Genomic DNA, 17,547 nt, shown 5'->3' with positions numbered 1-17,547 from the left:
TGTGATCAGGTGAGAGAAATCTGAGCCTGTTCCATCAAAGCCTGATAGTGTGACCAGAATACAAATTAATTTTTGTTCCTTAAAAACTATGCAGGCGACGCAGCAATGAGAGTTTGAGATAGCATCCAAGAGACCCCGCCCACATGAGCTGGAGTCGCCGTGTGCTGCTCAGAGTCTTGCGGGCACTGTCTACCTACCTCTCTGCCATGATGCTTTCTTTACTCTGAAGGAGGTGAATTGTTAATATTCAGAGTATTAATATAGGTAGAGCTCAAGCAGGTAGAATGGTGGGAAAGAATGCCGAGGCCATCACCCTGCTCAGAACTCCAAGGAGATTGACTGCTAATTGAGAAAAGAGGCACTACAGCCCCTCAATTTCAGTGGGCAGAGGTGTGAAGAGTGAGGAGAGCTGGAGTGGAGAGTTCTAATCTTGCCTCACTACAGTACTGGGAACGTTACTGAAGTGTCTTTAATTTTTCTTTCAGGAACATGGTGTAGCAATAGTTTATATACCAAGCCACAAAGCTGGTCAAAAACTTTGAAAGGGACTTTCTCAGAGAGAGAGAGAGAGAGAGAGAGAGAGAGAGAGAGAGAGAAAGAGAGAGAGAGAGACCCACATATTGAATGATGAAGAAATGGCCCAGGGCTGAACTGGACTTCTTTAGGATAGAACTTTTTCAGGATAGAGTGAAAGCTCTTATTTCATTATTATGATTTATACTTTCAATTAGAGTCTCTTCCAAGTCCCTGGCGTTTCCTATGTAGAAATATTTCTTTACACCAGCTTGGCTCTATGTTGTACACTAATTCCTCTCCCATGGGACTGTCCTAAAAATATTTGAAACAGCTGTTAGATGCCCTTAAGTATTCTCCTGTCCTGCTTGAGTCGCTTAGTCCAGCTCTTCATAGGCCGTGTATGAGAGCTCCTCCTGTCGTAGGCTGCCCTGGCTGGAGGGTTTCAGTGCGTCCGGTCTGTTTTAATGGTTGGATACTGGGAGCAGAACACCACACTCCCCTCGTGGTCTGTCCTTGTGGAATCCTGTAAGAATTGTTGCTCCATTTATGCAGCCTACCATGGCACTTTAAAGACAGCTGAAGTCTAATCAGTTATTTTTGGAGACCACATCAGATCATTGGCTCACTTTGGACTTGGAGTCTATTAAAACTACAAGTCTTTTTCACACATGCTCCTGCTAAGCCACCGTGTGTGCATTTAACTATATATAGTTATCTGTTGAGTGCTTATTATGGGCAAAGCAATGTGCTAAATGCTTTGCATCTTTTGCATCTCATTTAATCCTCGCTTCAACCCAGTGATGCAGTAGGTAGCCTTAGCTCCCTATTCTGGATAAGCGGAGGCTCAAATGAGTGGAGACTTGCCTAAAGAGGTCTGACTCCAGTGCAGGACTCCTGAACTTGAAGCTATTCTGCCTTTTGTACTGACGTGGTGTATACACTGCTGACCTTTCTCGAAAAGGGGATGTAGAGGACCCAACATCAAAGAGCAGAACTATTAAATGTAAATTGGGTTAGACCTTTTAGGTTGTTGAGATCTTTTTGGATCCTGATGTTGCCCCATACACATTAGCCATGCCCTTAAGCCTCATATCACCAGTGGGTTTCAGCAGCCAGCATTACTATTCTCTTGAAGTCATTACTTTAAAAACAGAATCAAGTCAAGAACAGAGCAGCACAGATCACACTAGGCCTACCACTGATCACCAGCCTGATAAATTACAGATCTTGGCACTGGGACTCAGTTTCCATTTTTCCTCTGCCCCCATCATACCAAAGCCCTTGCAGAAACTCAAGGGCAGAATTCCTAAGGCGTTCTTCTACTGAGTTTAGCATCATTGCCACAGGCAGCAAAAGGAGCCAGTCTGGCAAGGTCTGTTCATAGTGAGCCTGTGTTGGTTTTATCTGATCATCATCTTCTGTGTTAAGTGGGCATGGACCAGCCCTAACTCTCCATTCTAGATTCTGGTCTAGGACTAACAAAGGCCACCAATTTCTAGTATAAGAATTGACTTTACCCTTTTGAGCATTTATTCCATCTGTGACTATGTGTGGTTTTTCTGTAATTTTTCTATTTTTCAAAATTCTTGAAAGATAGTCACAGTGGTTGGGGACCTTCATGAACAGGTTGTTTTTGTGTCTTGGAAGGTATTTTTGAACAAGAAGATGTCAATATATTTGAATGCATATTACTGTATTTGTTGAAATTTTGGGGCTAAAGAATAATTTTAACTTACAAATAAGATTAAGTCAGTCTGTAGTGTCTTTGATTTGAGGATCAGTCTTTTAATCCATTTCTTTTAAAACCATTAGATACTTGATCTTATCAGTAAGGTGAATTATATCATTATTTCCCAGTTTGGGATCTCCTTAAAAACTGGTATTCCAAGGTATCTCGGCACCCTGGAAGACTGGCCTAAAGAGGTGATATGAGACATGTTACCAGTATCTGTGGAAAACAACAGATTCAAAGGCAAACCTGTGGTGGATATTTGCAAGTTTTAGTATTCAGTGAAATTCAGCTGAATGGAAAGATCAAAGTGGAGCATGTTCAATGTTTCTGTAATGAGTTGCTCCAACAATAATAGCTCTTTTGATTTTGCTATAACATCCTTACACCAGTTGTCTGATAAAATGAATTAAACTGTCCCTATAGGAAATAGTGTCATTCAAGTAAAAGCAATCAATCCCTGAAGGCTGCTTTATCTTCTCCTGCTTCTGTCCCAAAGATGCCACCCAATGGGGGAGGGGGGGACTTACATATCATCATGACATTGTGCAAAAATGGGAAGTTTGACCTCATATTGGTTCTGTTTGTACCAGCTCACCCTCATTTGACAGCTCAAGTGATGGCCTAGGTACACTGAGTTTTGGATTTTTGGGTGCTCTGGTGGCAAAGTGTCTATATATGACCAAACTTGTGGTTCATTCTTCTGGCTTTCTAGTACCCACAGGAAAGATAGTCCATCTCACTTTGATGACTCAACTTTCTTTTAGTTCTCACTGAAGGCTGATCTGAGGTTTCTGTGGGGTTTCCATCCAGTTGCTTGAATGCTGCAATGTTAGTTTGTCTCTTAATTCAATATTTATCCAGCGCGTGCAGTGCAGTCAGCTCACGTGTGCTGTTATGGTTTATATCTAAAACAACGCCCAAAGCCTTGTGTGTTTGGAAGGTGACTGGATTAGGGAGCATGATAGGTGACTTGCTGTTATGAGGTGGGGTCTCCTTGGAAGAGGCGGATCACTGTGGACATGACCTGGGACAGTGCATCTCCCTTCCCAGTGTCTCTCTCCACTCTGCCTTTCCTATTCCGTGAGGTGAGCAGCCCCCACCCCCATGAGCCTCTGCCATGCTTTTTCTTCTTGGCAGCTGGCTGACCATGGAGAGCCAAAATGAACCTCTCCTTCTCCAAGTTGTGGGTGCTGGGTACTGTGTCTGAGGGATGGGAAAGTGACTATGACATGTACTGTGCTGGCCTCTGTGTGACTGCATTTCTACCTCTACTCCCTAAATCCAGCATGGGAATTGCTATGGTTTGAAAGACACCAACAAAATTTATGTTGAAATTTAATCCCTGCTGTGTGGAGCTAAGAGGGTGGACACTTAACCTGACTATATTATTTGAAGTCAGGACCTTTGGAAGGCAATTAAGAGTAAATACCATCAATGTGGGGTCCTAATCCAGTGGAACTATGGCTTTATAAGGAGAAGAGCCCTGTGCTAGGACTCTCAATCTCCCTTTCCCTGTCATCACTTTAGCTGTCCTGTGATTCTGTGGAATCCGCATCAGCAAGAAAGGCATCACCAGATATGGTTACCCCACTTTGACTCTCCCAGCCTTCTAAACTGTGAGCTGAACGTTGTGGATTGTATCTAGATATGATCCCAAAGCCTTATGTGCTCAGAGGTGGGGCTTTTCAGAGCTGGGTGGATCATGGGTGTGTGAGACTTGGGTTAAGAGTGTATGATATTAAGTTACTCCACTGATTGAAATTAGCATAGTTCTGGGTATGGCTGAATGGATTTACTGAAGATAGAAGCCCCATCTTGGTTGTAGATGGCTCCACCTGAAAGGTTTGCAGCCTATTTAGAATAAAAGGGAAAGTCAGGCTGGCTTCTGCTGCTGCTTGCTGTTTGCTGCTTCACTGCTGTATCATGGGTATTTCTCATCTGTGAAGCTCCTCTGCAGTCCAGTCTTTGGACAGACGGCTATGAACTAAAGCCTCTACAAACTGTGAGCCAAAATAAACCTTTCCTCTTTCAAGCTGTGGTTGTCAGGTATTTTGTCCCAGCAATGAGAAAGTAATTAAGACACTGGACAAACCTCTTTTCCTTGTAAGTTATTCAGTCTACAGTATTCAGTTACAGCAATAGAAAACACACTCAGACAGGAGCAGAGAAAGAATGCCCTTTCTTTTGGTCTTCCCCAATATATTTAACATCCTCATATCTTCAGGTCAAGGCATAGAGGGGGAAAGGAAGGAATAAGTTATACTTCTGGCTCTGTGCCTTCTCTCTCACTTCTCTGTGCCCTTAAAATTTCTCCAAGGCAATGAAAAGAGCTGGCCTTTCTTTAGTTTCCTCAGAATTATGACCTGTTTCTTTGTAGCCCCAGGTGAGCTATCACTGTGGGTGGGAGTAACTCTTCTATGTTGAAGTCATTCTTTCTTTCTCAGCTGGGTGTGCAGAGTTCAGATGCAGATAGGCTAAGGGGAAAACAGGAAAATTTGAAGAATTTTGTCTCAAGGCAATGTATGCCTTGACTTTCACGGTTTTCCTGGTGCTGCTTATTGCTTTGAGATATACAAGTCCTTCCTTACTGTGACACTATCTGACCTCAAAGAAACTAAAGAAACTAAAGAAAGGCCAGCTCTTTTCATTGCCTTGGAGAAATTTTAAGGGCACAGAGAAGTGAGAGAGAAGGTACAGAGCCAGAAGTATAACTTATTCCTTCCTTTCCCCTTCTATGCCTTGACCTGAAGACATGAGGATGTTAAATATATTGGGGAAGACCAAAAGAAAGGGCATTCTTTCTCTGCTCCTGTCTGAGTGTGTAACAAAGCACCTGGCATGGAATGGGGCACTGAGGTTATATCCTTCTCCATTTCTAGAGAACTGGCTTCATTCATATTGGGATATGACAGGTGTAATTATGGTTAGACAAGGAAACAGGAAATTCTAGCGCCTTTTCTTTGGGTGATAAGAAAATGTATTTTGCTCTCATAAAGTCTCCAATAAATGACTATTCTACTCTTGGCAAATATGCTTGAATTCTGAAGGTTCAAAAGTATAAGCCCTAACATCGTACATTGGATTACGAGGACATGGCCCTGCATCAGGGTAGGAGAATGGATTTGAAGTTGGGAGGCTGAATTCCCCATGCATGGAGGTGACTTGCTGGGTTGACTGTGCCATTCGCTTACCCACTGCCTGCCTTACTTCCGTGTCTGAAGGGAGACAAGAAATGCTTATGTGGCTAACACTTGCAGAGCAAGCTGAGCCGAGGAAAGGAAGTAACTGCAAGTTGCCTATGCCTCGGCCCTATGACTTCTGACCTCTTTTCCATATATACTCTTCTAATTGCCTCTAAAAATATAAATCCACTGGTCCCACAGTTCCAGGGCCACGTGACTGTAATCCAACTCCCGGATCAAGCAGCTAAAAGGAAAATATCTTTCTCCTACCCTCTTCGATGACACAGCAAGAAAGCAAGATTAGGGCAGGAACTCCCAGATGATAAAATTAAGTTGTCTCCCGGAAAATATTAGGACCATTTGTTCATAATTGTTATTTACTTATTTATTGTTTGTTTATTTATTTGTTTGCCTCAGCCTCCTGAGTGCTGGGATTACAGGCTTGTGCCACCATGTTCAATGTTTTTAAAAGCACAACATAAATCTTCTATTTCTTTTACTTTTTGTTTTTTCTTTCTTTGGAGGTGGGTATTGAACTCACGGCCATGCACATGCTAGGTATGCATCCTACCACTGAGCTATATAACCAGCCCTGTTTATTTATTTAGTTTTTTTTTGTACTAGGGATTGACCCTAGGTCCTTCACACTGAGTTACAGGGCAGCCATTTTAATTTTTTGTCCTGATACAGGGTCTTGCTAAGTTGTTCAGGTGGGACTCAAACTTTTTTTTCTTACTGTTAATCCAACTCATGACCTCGCACTTGCCAGGGTGGCACTGTGCTGCTGAGCTCTATCTCCGGCCCTCACACTCAGACTTGATCTCCCTGCCTCAACCTTTCAGAGTCCTGGGTTTATAGGTATGTGTCACTATGCTCACCTCCATGTATTCTTTTAAATTATTAAAATTTGTGTTTGGCTTGTATGCAAAAATAAAGAAACAGATTTCTTTCCCTTATTATTTCCAACCATTATGAACCCATTAGGTTTGTTTAACACATCCCCTTCCAGCAGCACAGGTCACCATCAGTTAGGTCTCTTCCAGTCCCAGAAACTTCATCCTTGTTGAGCTGGGATTTTGCTTGGAGCTAAAAATGTGCAAGGATCCCTGTGCTTTATCTTAGAACCCAGTTAACATCTGAATTCACCTGGGAACTGGCAAGGCCTGAAGTGGCACCCAGGATACTTAGCCAGATTTAAATTCCTGAGGATGGGAAGCCTGAGAAACAAGGACATGCATGTTTTTCCTTGACATGAAAGGTAAAACATGGATAATGACCTCAGGTCATACTAGGCTGAAACCAAACCTACAAAGGATTGTAGCAGTATTTTATGTCTTATTTATGGTATTGGGTACCTGGGTATATACATTTGTCAAAACTCATAGGATGTATATCTAAGAACTGTGCATTTTAGTGTATGTAATTATGTCTCAATAAATGTTTTAAAATCTAAATATGAATGAGTGAGTTGGTGCAATTAATGAGTGTCTTCTGAAGTCTTGCCAGACTGACTACTCCAACCCACAGTTAAATTCTGAATTCTTATGTTCTGATCAGCTTTACAGGCTCTTCACAGGATGTACTCACTTTGTGTCTAATTTCTTTCATTCAACACAGTGTTTTGAGATTTATCCATGTTGTGTTTATCAGTATTTCATTTCTTTTTATTAAGTAGAATTTCACTGTAGAAATTTGTTTGTCCACCATGTTTACTCATTTCCTCATTGAGAGAATGTTTTAATTTTTTGCTATATGAATAAAGTACCAATACATATTCTTGTATGTATGTTTAACTTTATAAGAAACTGCCAGGGGCTGGGAATTTAGCTCAGTGGCACAGCACCTGCCCGGAAATCGCAAGGTCGTGAGTTCGATTCCCAGTTCAGGAAAAAAACCAAAAAGAAAAAAAGAAAAAAGAAACTGCCAGATTTTTTCCAACATGATGGCAGTATTTTAAAATTTCCAGCAGCAGTGACCATTGGTATGGCCAGTCTTTGTAAAGGGAACCATTATAAAGAGTGTTCAGTGATATGTCACTGTGGTTTTCAAATTCAGGATGGAATGCAGCCCCGATATAAAAGCTAAAGCCAGGAAACTCCTAGAGGGAAAAATAGAAGACTATATTTTCCACATGGGTAAGCCAAGACTGGTTATTTTCAGGCTGTTTAACAATGTTGAGCATCTTGTCTTGTGCATATTAGACACTGTACATTCTTTTTTATAAAGTATCTGTCCAAGTCTTCTGACATGTTAAAATGAGTTCGTCTTTTTATTACTGAGTTGTAGTATTTCCTTTCATACTTGGAGATTGAGTCTTCAGGATATATATCATTTACTAATTTATCAATTTTTATTTGATGATTTTTTTTGCATTGTCTAACAAATCTGTTTATCCCACATTGAGAATACATTTTCTGATGTTTTCTTCTAAGAGCATTCCAGTTTTAGCTTTTATACTGGGGCCTCCATTCTATCTTGAATAACTGTTAGTTATAGTGTGAGGTGAAGGTGAAGCCCTTATTTATTTATTTGTTTTTGTATAGATGTTCAGTCGATCAAGCACTAAGTTCTGAAAAGCTTTTCTTTATTTCACTAAATTGCCTTGACACATTTTGCTAGAAATCAGTTAACCAAATAAATGAGTCTTGTTTTGGATTTCCCACTAAACTCAGTTGATCCACTTATCTATTTTTATGTCCATACCCATATTTTGTTAATTACCATAGCTTTATGGTAAGTTAAAATATCTGTTAGTATATTCCTTCAACTTTGTGTTTTCTCAAGATTGTATTAATTCTAGGTCCTTTATATTTCCATATAAGTTTTAGTTTCAGCATGCAAATGTCAACTACAATGCCTTTTGGAAATTTAGGGGAAAAGTATTAAGACTGTAGATCAATTTGGGGACAACTGATATGTTGTAATATAATCTTCTAACCCACAAGGATCTTTAAATCTTTAGATTACTGATTTTACTTATTAAATTCAAGTATTTGCTATTTTGAGGATGCCTCAGGATATTCCAGTTATGTAATCATGTGGTATATGAATACAGACTATCTCACATTTTCTTCTTTTTAATTTTTTATTCCTTTATTTATTTTTCTTGCTGTATTGCATTGATCATGACCTTTAAGACAATACCTAAAAGTGCTGAGAACAAATACAGTAATACCTCAGTTCACAAATGCTTGTGTTTGGGAACAATTCAGTTTGTGAAGAGAAGCATTCAGCAGAATTTTGCTTCCATTTATGAACCCTATGTTGAGTGACAAACACTACCATGGTCATCTTCCCTGCATGAATGTGACCATTTTCCCCAGAATCATAGAATGAATTAAGTTCATGAACTGAAGTACTACTATATTTGTACTTTGTGTCTAATCAGGAAGACAGGAACTTAATATTTCATTCTCACATCTAATACCATATTTACCAGTCTTTCTTCTTACAAATGATTTTTGAACTTGTGGGTTGATTAATGTGATTTTGCAACATTTTGGCATTATTTTTTCAGATATTTTTCTGACCTAGTAATGCTTCTTCATCTCCAGCATTTCTTTTCTTCCAACAGTTCTTATTCATATCCAGCCTTTACCTTTAGGAAATGCCCACAGCTCCCTGCCTAGCAATTGAGGTCTTCTTTACAACTTCAGTTCATCTGGGCTTTCTTTCATCACAGCCCTTCAGTAGCCCCATAAGAAAGTATGATGAATATACATACTTAGGTTTTTCTTACAAGTTACTGCCTAAAAACCATGTACATATTGCATTTATCAGCTTCTGAAATATTATTGATACAATGAATGAATAAAGAGGACCTGTTATTAAAATTGTAAAACTAGCAAGAGAAAGCATAGGGGAAATGCTGCATGACACAGGGCCCAGGCAATAATCATATGCAAAATATAGGCAACAAAAGTGAAAATAGACAAGTGGAATTACATCAGACTAAAAAGGTGCTGCACAGGGAAGGATACAACCAAAAGAGTGAAAAGAAAACCTATGGAGTGGGAGAAAATGGTTGCAAATCATGTGTGTGATAAGGAGTTAATATGCAAAAATATATACATAAGGAATTCACACAACTCAACAGCAAGAAAAATAATATAGTTGAGAAATGAGCCTGAGTCTTCTCTATTCATCTGAACTAGAAGCTGAACTCATACACAATTCACTCCTCTACTTAAAGGAGTACACAGCTTAGCTGGGGGAAAGAAATTAAACTATCATGTGGCAAGTGCTCTAATGATCAACTAGGCTACTAGGAAGGCACAGGTGAAGAGCACCTGACAGTCAGAGGGGCTAAATCCAGCAGGGCTGATGACTGAATGTTGACTTTTTTATTTTAAATAAAAGAAAAATAAGTAAATAATAAAAACAATGGTACAAAATTTAAAAACAAGGTTGTAGGAGAGTAACAATGTTCAGTACATTGTGCATTGTCATCTTCAAAGTAGTTGCTTGTTGAATGTTGACTTTTATATAGAAGTGATTTAGACAGATTCAATGATTTCTAAGCAGAGGGACGGGGCAAAAGCATAGGGAAATGGGAGGTAAACCAGAACCTCATTGGTAAAAAGGGTGAAGAATTAAACAGGTTAGATCACTATCACATGGAAAGAATAATACGTATTTCCCAGGGGTTTGCAAAAATTAAATGAGGTAACACACACATACACCTTGCTAGTCTTGTTGCATAGTGAACACTTGTAAATGTGAGCAGTTGTTAGACAGTATCATGTAGGAGATCTTGCAAGCAAGGCTAGGTGGATTGACTTCATTCTGAAAGGAAAACGCTGACAATTAAAGTAGTGAATATGCAAGTAAGACCTGAAGAAAGCACATGGTGATCTGATGCACAAGCCTTCCAAGAGCTTCTCAGAAAAAGACATGCAAATACCCATGAGATGTATGAGAACATGCTCATTGCCACTAATCATCAAGGAAATGCAAATTAAAACTACAATGAGAGCTGGGGATACAGCTCAGTGGCATAAGCACCTGCCTAGCAAGTGCAAGATCCTGAGTTCAATTCTCAGTACCAAAAAAAAAAAAAAAAAAAAAAAACAAAACAAAACACTACAGTGAGATAGCACCTCTTACATGTTAGAATGGTTGTTGTCAAAAGAGAAAAGGGAACACTTCACACTGTTTGCAGGAATGTACATTAGTACAGCTATTATGGAAAACAGTATGGAGAGGCCCATAAAAGTGTAAAATGGAACCGTCCTATGATATAGCAATCCCAATACCCAGTATACATAAAATGAAAATGAAATTAGTGCGCTGAAAAGCTATCCGAACTCCTATATCCTTTGCAGCGTTACTCACAATAGCAAGATAGGGAACCAGCCAGTCTGTCACGGATGAGTGGATAAAGCAAATGTAACATATAGACACAATAGAACACTGTTCAGCTTTTAAAAGAAGGAAATCATGTTCCTTGTGACACCACAGGTGTATCTGGAGGGTGTTACGTTAAGTGAAGTGAGCCGGGCACAGAAAGACAAAAATCACATGATCTCTCCTACATGTGGAATCTAAAAAGGCTGAACTCAGCAAAGCAGAGAGCCGAATGGGGGTTACTGGGGACTGGAGGTTGGGGTGGTATGGAAAATTTAGTGAAAGAATACAAAATTTCAGTTAGGCCAGAGGTATAAATAAGTACAACAGCTGACAATAGTAAGCAACTGTATTGTATTCCTGAAAATGGCTTCAGAGAAGATTTTATGTTCTCATCCCAAGACTGGCAAGCATGAGAGGCGATGGATATATTAACTGGCTCTGTGTAGCCTTTCTACAATATATACATATTTCAAAATTTATCATGTTGCACATGATAAATCTATACAATTTTTGTCAATTAAAAATAATTTTAAAAAAGAAGGCCTGTTCTTTGATGAGTAAGGTTTTTGTACTCATACTTCAAAGTTCATACTAATAATCCAGCAGTGTTTAAAACTGTGTTTTTAAATAAAGTGTGCAATTCTATGATGACACCTCAGTGAGCTGTTTTGATGGGTGACATAGCAGCAATACACACTATGAACTTCTTATTGAAGGTGTGATCAAAAGACAGGTGAATCTCTGTTTTCTTCCCTTTGGCTCACCCTCTAGGGAGGCTCTTGGAAGAAAACAATTCCTTTCCCCTCTAGACTTGAAGAGATTCACACTAGATTCAGCCACCTCTGAAAAAGCCCTGACCACATGAGGCTCTGGGGAGACATCGAGACATAAAACATAACAGTGCCCATCCCAGGTTTCCCTAAAGAAAAAGGTGAGCTGGCTGTGGAGCAGGAAAGGAAGGTCCAAACTGGCTGTCATTGCAGAGCTGAAAGTGATGGTGCCTTAGTTACTTTTCTCATTGCTGAGACAAAATACCTGACACCCAAAATTAAAGGGAGAAAGGTTTATTTAGCTCATAGTTTGGAGCGGTTTCAGTCCATAATCAGCTTGCTCCAAGGCAGGGTGGCCTGGCAGAGAGGCAACAGCTCTTGCTGGTAGACAGCAAAAGCAACAGGGAGGATGCAATTCTTTTGTCCCTTACATTGTATGCAGGCTACCTGCCCTAGGGCAGGTGTAGCATTCACACCCTTAATCCCTGCCAGAACTATGCAAAACCATTCAGAGGAATGATTTACTAATCACACACCTTTAATCCCAGCATCACACTAGATTCAGCCACCTCTGCAAAAGCCCTATGACCACATGAGGCTTTGAGGAGACATCGAGACATAAAACATAACAGTGCCCATCCCAGGTAGAGTGGTAGGGAGGGAGAATACAGAAGCCACTTCAGCCCCAGGTTGTGCCAACAGAATGCTCTTCTACCCCAGGTTCTCTCCCATCTCCAGAATTTTGGTTTTGGTTTGAGGGTAGTGCTTTCTGTGCAAGCCAAATAATTTTCAAAGTTACAGAGCCAGTGTAAGATGTCAGCTGCGTTTTTCTTTGCAGTCTGGTATGGTCTGCATGTCTAAGAACAGGTCTCACTTGGTGTCTTCCTCTTAACTGTCTCTAGTAGCCTTTCTTAGATTTCCTTCCCTAAATGCTCAGCAGATCTGTCCTTCGATCCCCTTGACAGCCATGTTAGAATCATTTGCCTTTGTGGGAGTTGCAGAAAAGAATCGGAGGAGGGAAGTCTGGAGTTGCCTTAGCTTCTGAAGGTTTTTTGCAGCTGAATATGGACAAGGTGCCCAAGGGTCTGTGCTGTTCCGTCAGCAGGTGCTGAGCTAAGAGACTTTGCTGCTAACCGCCCTTGAGTCTCCTGGGCACAGGGTTCATCTCAGAGACCTGGCACAGAATGTGAGCCCAGTGTTCTTCCTGGGTGAATGAGAGCAGGAAGGATAATGTTGGTATCATTAGACTTGAACCTGTACACCCCCACTTAAGACTCACTCCACATCTTTCTTAACTGGGAAGTTCAGTAGCTTACATACTCAAAACTTGGGGGGATTGAGCATAATTAATTTAAGGAGTTAATGACCAGTGTTCAAATGGTTTGCTGAGGTGAAACACCTTGGTCACGATTTATGAAGCTTGAATCTTATTTTATGCATGAGCAGCATTAGCTTGACCCACATGTAGGGGATTAATGGTTCTTCACGCTTACAGGAACTGGAAATGGAAAATATTTGGTTTTAATGATGTTTTGGAGATCTCAGTAGGTTGTGTTATGGTATAGATTTTCCTTTGTTCTCTCTCTCTCTCTCTCTCTCTCTCTCTCTCTCTCTCTCTCTGTCATGAAAGAACTACTTTAGACTTAAATGTATTCACCAGACATTTAGTACACTAAGACACTCCACATGTTTATTGCTTACTGAAAGAAATAAATGCATAACAAAGTGCTTTGAAAAATGGTTAATTTTTCAACTGTTGATTTAATGTGTAACAGTTCAATAAGGCAAATTGCCCTGGTCTACAACTACTGAAAAAGAGAAAAATTACCCACCCTGATATGTTGAATCTGTGAATATTAAGTTTGTCAATGTAATTTATGACTGGGCAGGTAATATACTGGTAATTTGCATACTAATTGCTATGGTGGAAGCCAAATGACTTTAATTCAGTAAATTAGTCTGTCTAAGCAGAAGCAGGCATTTGCCTCTCTGTGTGGGGAGAGGTGAGGCTAGTTAGGGAGGGAAAATGGAGCTAGGGTAGGAGGCGCTGAGATGCCCAGGCCCCCTGATGGCAGGCAGGTGACACTGCGACAACACACAGCTTGCTGATGACTTCCTGCCTGCTTCTCTGATCCAGGCCCAGTGGGTTTTTCAAGGGATTCAAATTCAGAAAACAGAAGACTGAGGTCAAAGGAGAAAATACACGTCTATATGTCCAGTAATAGACACAAATAGGAATTTGAAGGCAGGAAAAGAATCCACTCCAGCTTCTTAAAAGGAGTGCTTTCAAGATAAGCATGTGTTCATTCAGAGGTTTGATTCTCTTTTTGCATAAAGAAGTTGGAGATAGGGGCTGGGAATTTAGCTCAGTGGCAAAGCGCCTGCCCGGCAAGCGCAAGGTCGTGAGTTCGGTTCCCGGTACCGGAGAAAAACCAAACCAAGAAGTTGGAGAGTTTGGGGAATCCAGGGGTAATTTCAATGCCATGGGCACCATATGTGTGCAGAAATATGTTCAACCTTTTCACAGTGTAGGAAGGAAAGCAAACCTCAGCACGGAGAGATAGTTTTCCAGCAGAAATTAAAGACTAAAGGCTTTTATTATTGTCAAGGGCACAGGATGTTGAGCACAGCAGCACATCCTTTAGGGGAGTAATGTAGTGGTGGTCATCAGAATTTAAAAATGCACATATCCTTTGAGGTACACTTCATTTCAGAAAGTGCATTTTATAGAAATATAAATCCTATGAAATTTTTAATATATAAAAGCAGTTAATTCCAAATGATTCAACCTAATACAAGAGTATTCATTAGAGCATCTTGCAGTGATGACAGTTTGGGAAGTGATTGAATGTTTAGCAGGAAGAGACTGATGGGACATATCTATGAAGTTTTTCAAGAGTGTGACACATGCCTGTAATCCCAGCTATGGGGGCAGGTGAGGTAGGAGGATCACAAGTTCAAGGCCAGCCTAGGCAATTTAGCAAGACTCTGTCTCAAAATGCAGTGGTAGAGCAGGGGAAGTAGATGTAGTACAGTCTGAGGTTCAATCCTCAGTACCTCCAAAAAGACAGAGCTGTGTAAGATTACACATAATCTTATTTTTGTCTTCATTTTTAGTCCTGGAAGTTGAACCCGGGAGCTTATCATTGAACCTCATCCCTAGCCCTTTTAATTTTTTAAATTTTGAAACAGGATCTTACTAAATCACTAACTTGTCCAGTTTGGGCTGGAACTCATGATCCTTCTGCCTCAGCCTTCTAGAAGACTGGGATTACAGGCCTGCACCACGTGCCTGGCTCTATTTTTAGAAAGTGTGTGTGTGTGTGTGTGTGTGTGTTTTAGAAAGTGTCCTTAGAAAAGGTGCTCTGTGCATACTTACTTATATATTTTGATATGTGCAGAATGTAGACAGAGAAAGAGATTGGGTGACCATGTCTCCATTTTTAATCATGGCTACCTTTTGAAAGTAGTGCTCAGCAGAACCTGTGAGAGAGGCATTTTTAAGCTTTTCTGTGTTTGAATTTCACATAGTCAAAGCTGTTTTTATCATGGAAAGCACCACACAAAACACAGGATAATGAAAATAACGCATAAAAATGATGGGTAATTTACCCAGTTAAGAAGAATGCCTTGTGATCTATATTATTATTCAGTGATTAATATTTGCTTTGTTTGGTATATCAAACAACATACCAAACTTTCAAAAAAATAGGATGCACCTATATGCTCTGTATGTTGATAGTTTAGGAGTGGTGGTAAAGCTGAGGGATATAGCTCAGTGGCACAAGCACCTGCCTGGCAAGCACAAGGTCCTGAGTTCAAGTCTAGATACCAAAAACAAAAAAAGTAGCAAGAACAATACAAGTGTGTTCAAAGTAAGGGGAAGAGTGGTGGTAAAAATTAGGGTAGATATTTTATTAAAACTAGCTATGTGTGAATAAAATGCAGTACAACAACTTAAAGAGTATTGTACCAAGATAGCTATCAATTAAGGTTATAGTAAAAAGACAAATAATTTTAAAAATAGCACCTATAAGGGCTGGAAAAGGCACATGAGAGAGTGAAATCACGAACACACAACTGGACTAGTTCACTAATTAAAGACACAGTTTATCTTTGTTCCCCTTCTCTGCTACCAGTGTTTACTACAATATACTTTATATACAACGAAATTCATAAATCTTAAATGTGTAGCTTGTTGAATTTGTCAAATACTTTTAGGGATGTGCTGATAAAAAAAACCCCAAAACATGATTTGTAGCGTTTGTTGATTTTCATGGTTTAAATACTTCCACCATGCCTAATTTTAAGCTAGCGATGGTTTAACAACTGGCTTACCAAAACTTCCCAGTTACATGAGAACACCCTCTTAGGAACATAAGAGATAAACAGAACACTGTTGAATGTATCAAACCATCCGCCATCCCTCAGATCAAGATGTACACCCAAGTTTTTCTCGCTGTCCTTTTCAATTAATTCACCCCTTACCTTCCCCGGACAAACAGCAATTCTGACTTTCATTCCTGCAGATTGGTTCCGAACTTCATAGAAAAGAAACTACAATGCATATGTTCTTTTGTTTGTAGCTTCTTCTGCTCCACTTAATATTTCTGAAATTTGTTCATACTGTTGCAGAGAATGTAATTTTTAAATCATATTTTCTTAGAAATCATTTTTCTATGTCCTTGCATTGATCTTTGATCTAGTATTAGAATAGAACAGGTACTTTCAAAAGTTTTCTCCCTTTAAAATACCTCTTTCTTATTTACTTTTCCTAGTTGCCCAGAATATAATATTGGTTCTTATGCAAATAGGACATAAGAGAAAACAGATTCCATCTCAGCATTTCTAAATTTCAGGTCTCATATTTTATCAGAAGGAGAATGAAGTGGAAAAAAGTCATAGTCTATCAGTAGGAGCTGTTTACCAGTCATTATCTCTTTTCATGGTTGTGTGTATGTGTGTGTGTGTGTGTGTGTATCTGTCTGTTTGTGTTGTGTGTTGTGAATCTCTGAATATGGTCACTTCAAAGCCTGGCCAGAAGATGCAGAGTATGTACCTGTCAGACTCAAACCTGGAAACAGCCTGACTTCAGTTCACCAGCTGGGAATGTTTTCCATAGCAACACCCGGGCTCATCAGAAGGACAGCATTAGAAATCAGAGGCCAGTGATGCAGGCCCATAATATCCAAGCAGAGGCCCCGGGGGCTGAAGGCAGGTGCTCCCCAAATAAACTAAAGAGCCTGATTCCCAGGATGCTGTACACCGTCAGTAAGAATTTCTGTAACACTTAGCAATTTTGTGATATTTTTACCTATTTCCTTAAGGTTTTCCAAAATAGTTGCTTCCAACTGCCCTAGAACTGCTATTGTTTTTACAAAGAAAGGATGGCAACAATAGGATCTTGAACCTTAAAATGATACGTTCCTACTGGGAGCCCAGCCCCCTTAAATTTTGGTAAGTATTTATCTAGGTGTTATTTAGGGTGGTGAAAATTGGGAAAGGACTTCAGAGAAGAACTGAACACTTGCATTGGTTGGATTTTTTACTTCAGAGCTAAATTTGGGGTCAAGATGAAGTGCTACAGGTCCACCATACACTCCTTCCCTTTGAACCAGGGCTGGGTTGGAGTCCTGTGATCCCTGGATCTTGAGCACTGGTCTCAAGCCTGCCCCAAGTGTGCCCTGGGGGCAGGAGTGCATGTCTGCTGCACACCAGCTTCCAGGTGTGGCTTCTCTCCTCTGAGGTTGTCTGTCCCTGTCAGTCAGGGTCAGGCTTATATTTGATGTTGGCTTTCTCAGCCTTTTCTAGCTCTTTTTCTATTTCTTCCATTCAGGTATTTCCACTAATAAAATTTTTACATGTTTTTCAGAGTATCCAGACAGATATGGACTTTTCATCATGTCCTGCAAAGCCAGTGTCAGATGGGTGGTGGCTGGGCTCCCGGATCTGAAGCTCTCTTCCGACACTGATATCTATGGTCCACGGTCTAAGTTCC

The sequence above is a fragment of the Chinchilla lanigera genome, unplaced genomic scaffold (genome assembly GCF_000276665.1).
Source record: "Chinchilla lanigera isolate Chin_1 unplaced genomic scaffold, ChiLan1.0 scaffold00174, whole genome shotgun sequence".
Taxonomy (NCBI): Eukaryota; Metazoa; Chordata; class Mammalia; order Rodentia; family Chinchillidae; genus Chinchilla; species Chinchilla lanigera.
Note: the sequence above shows the minus strand (reverse complement) of the source record.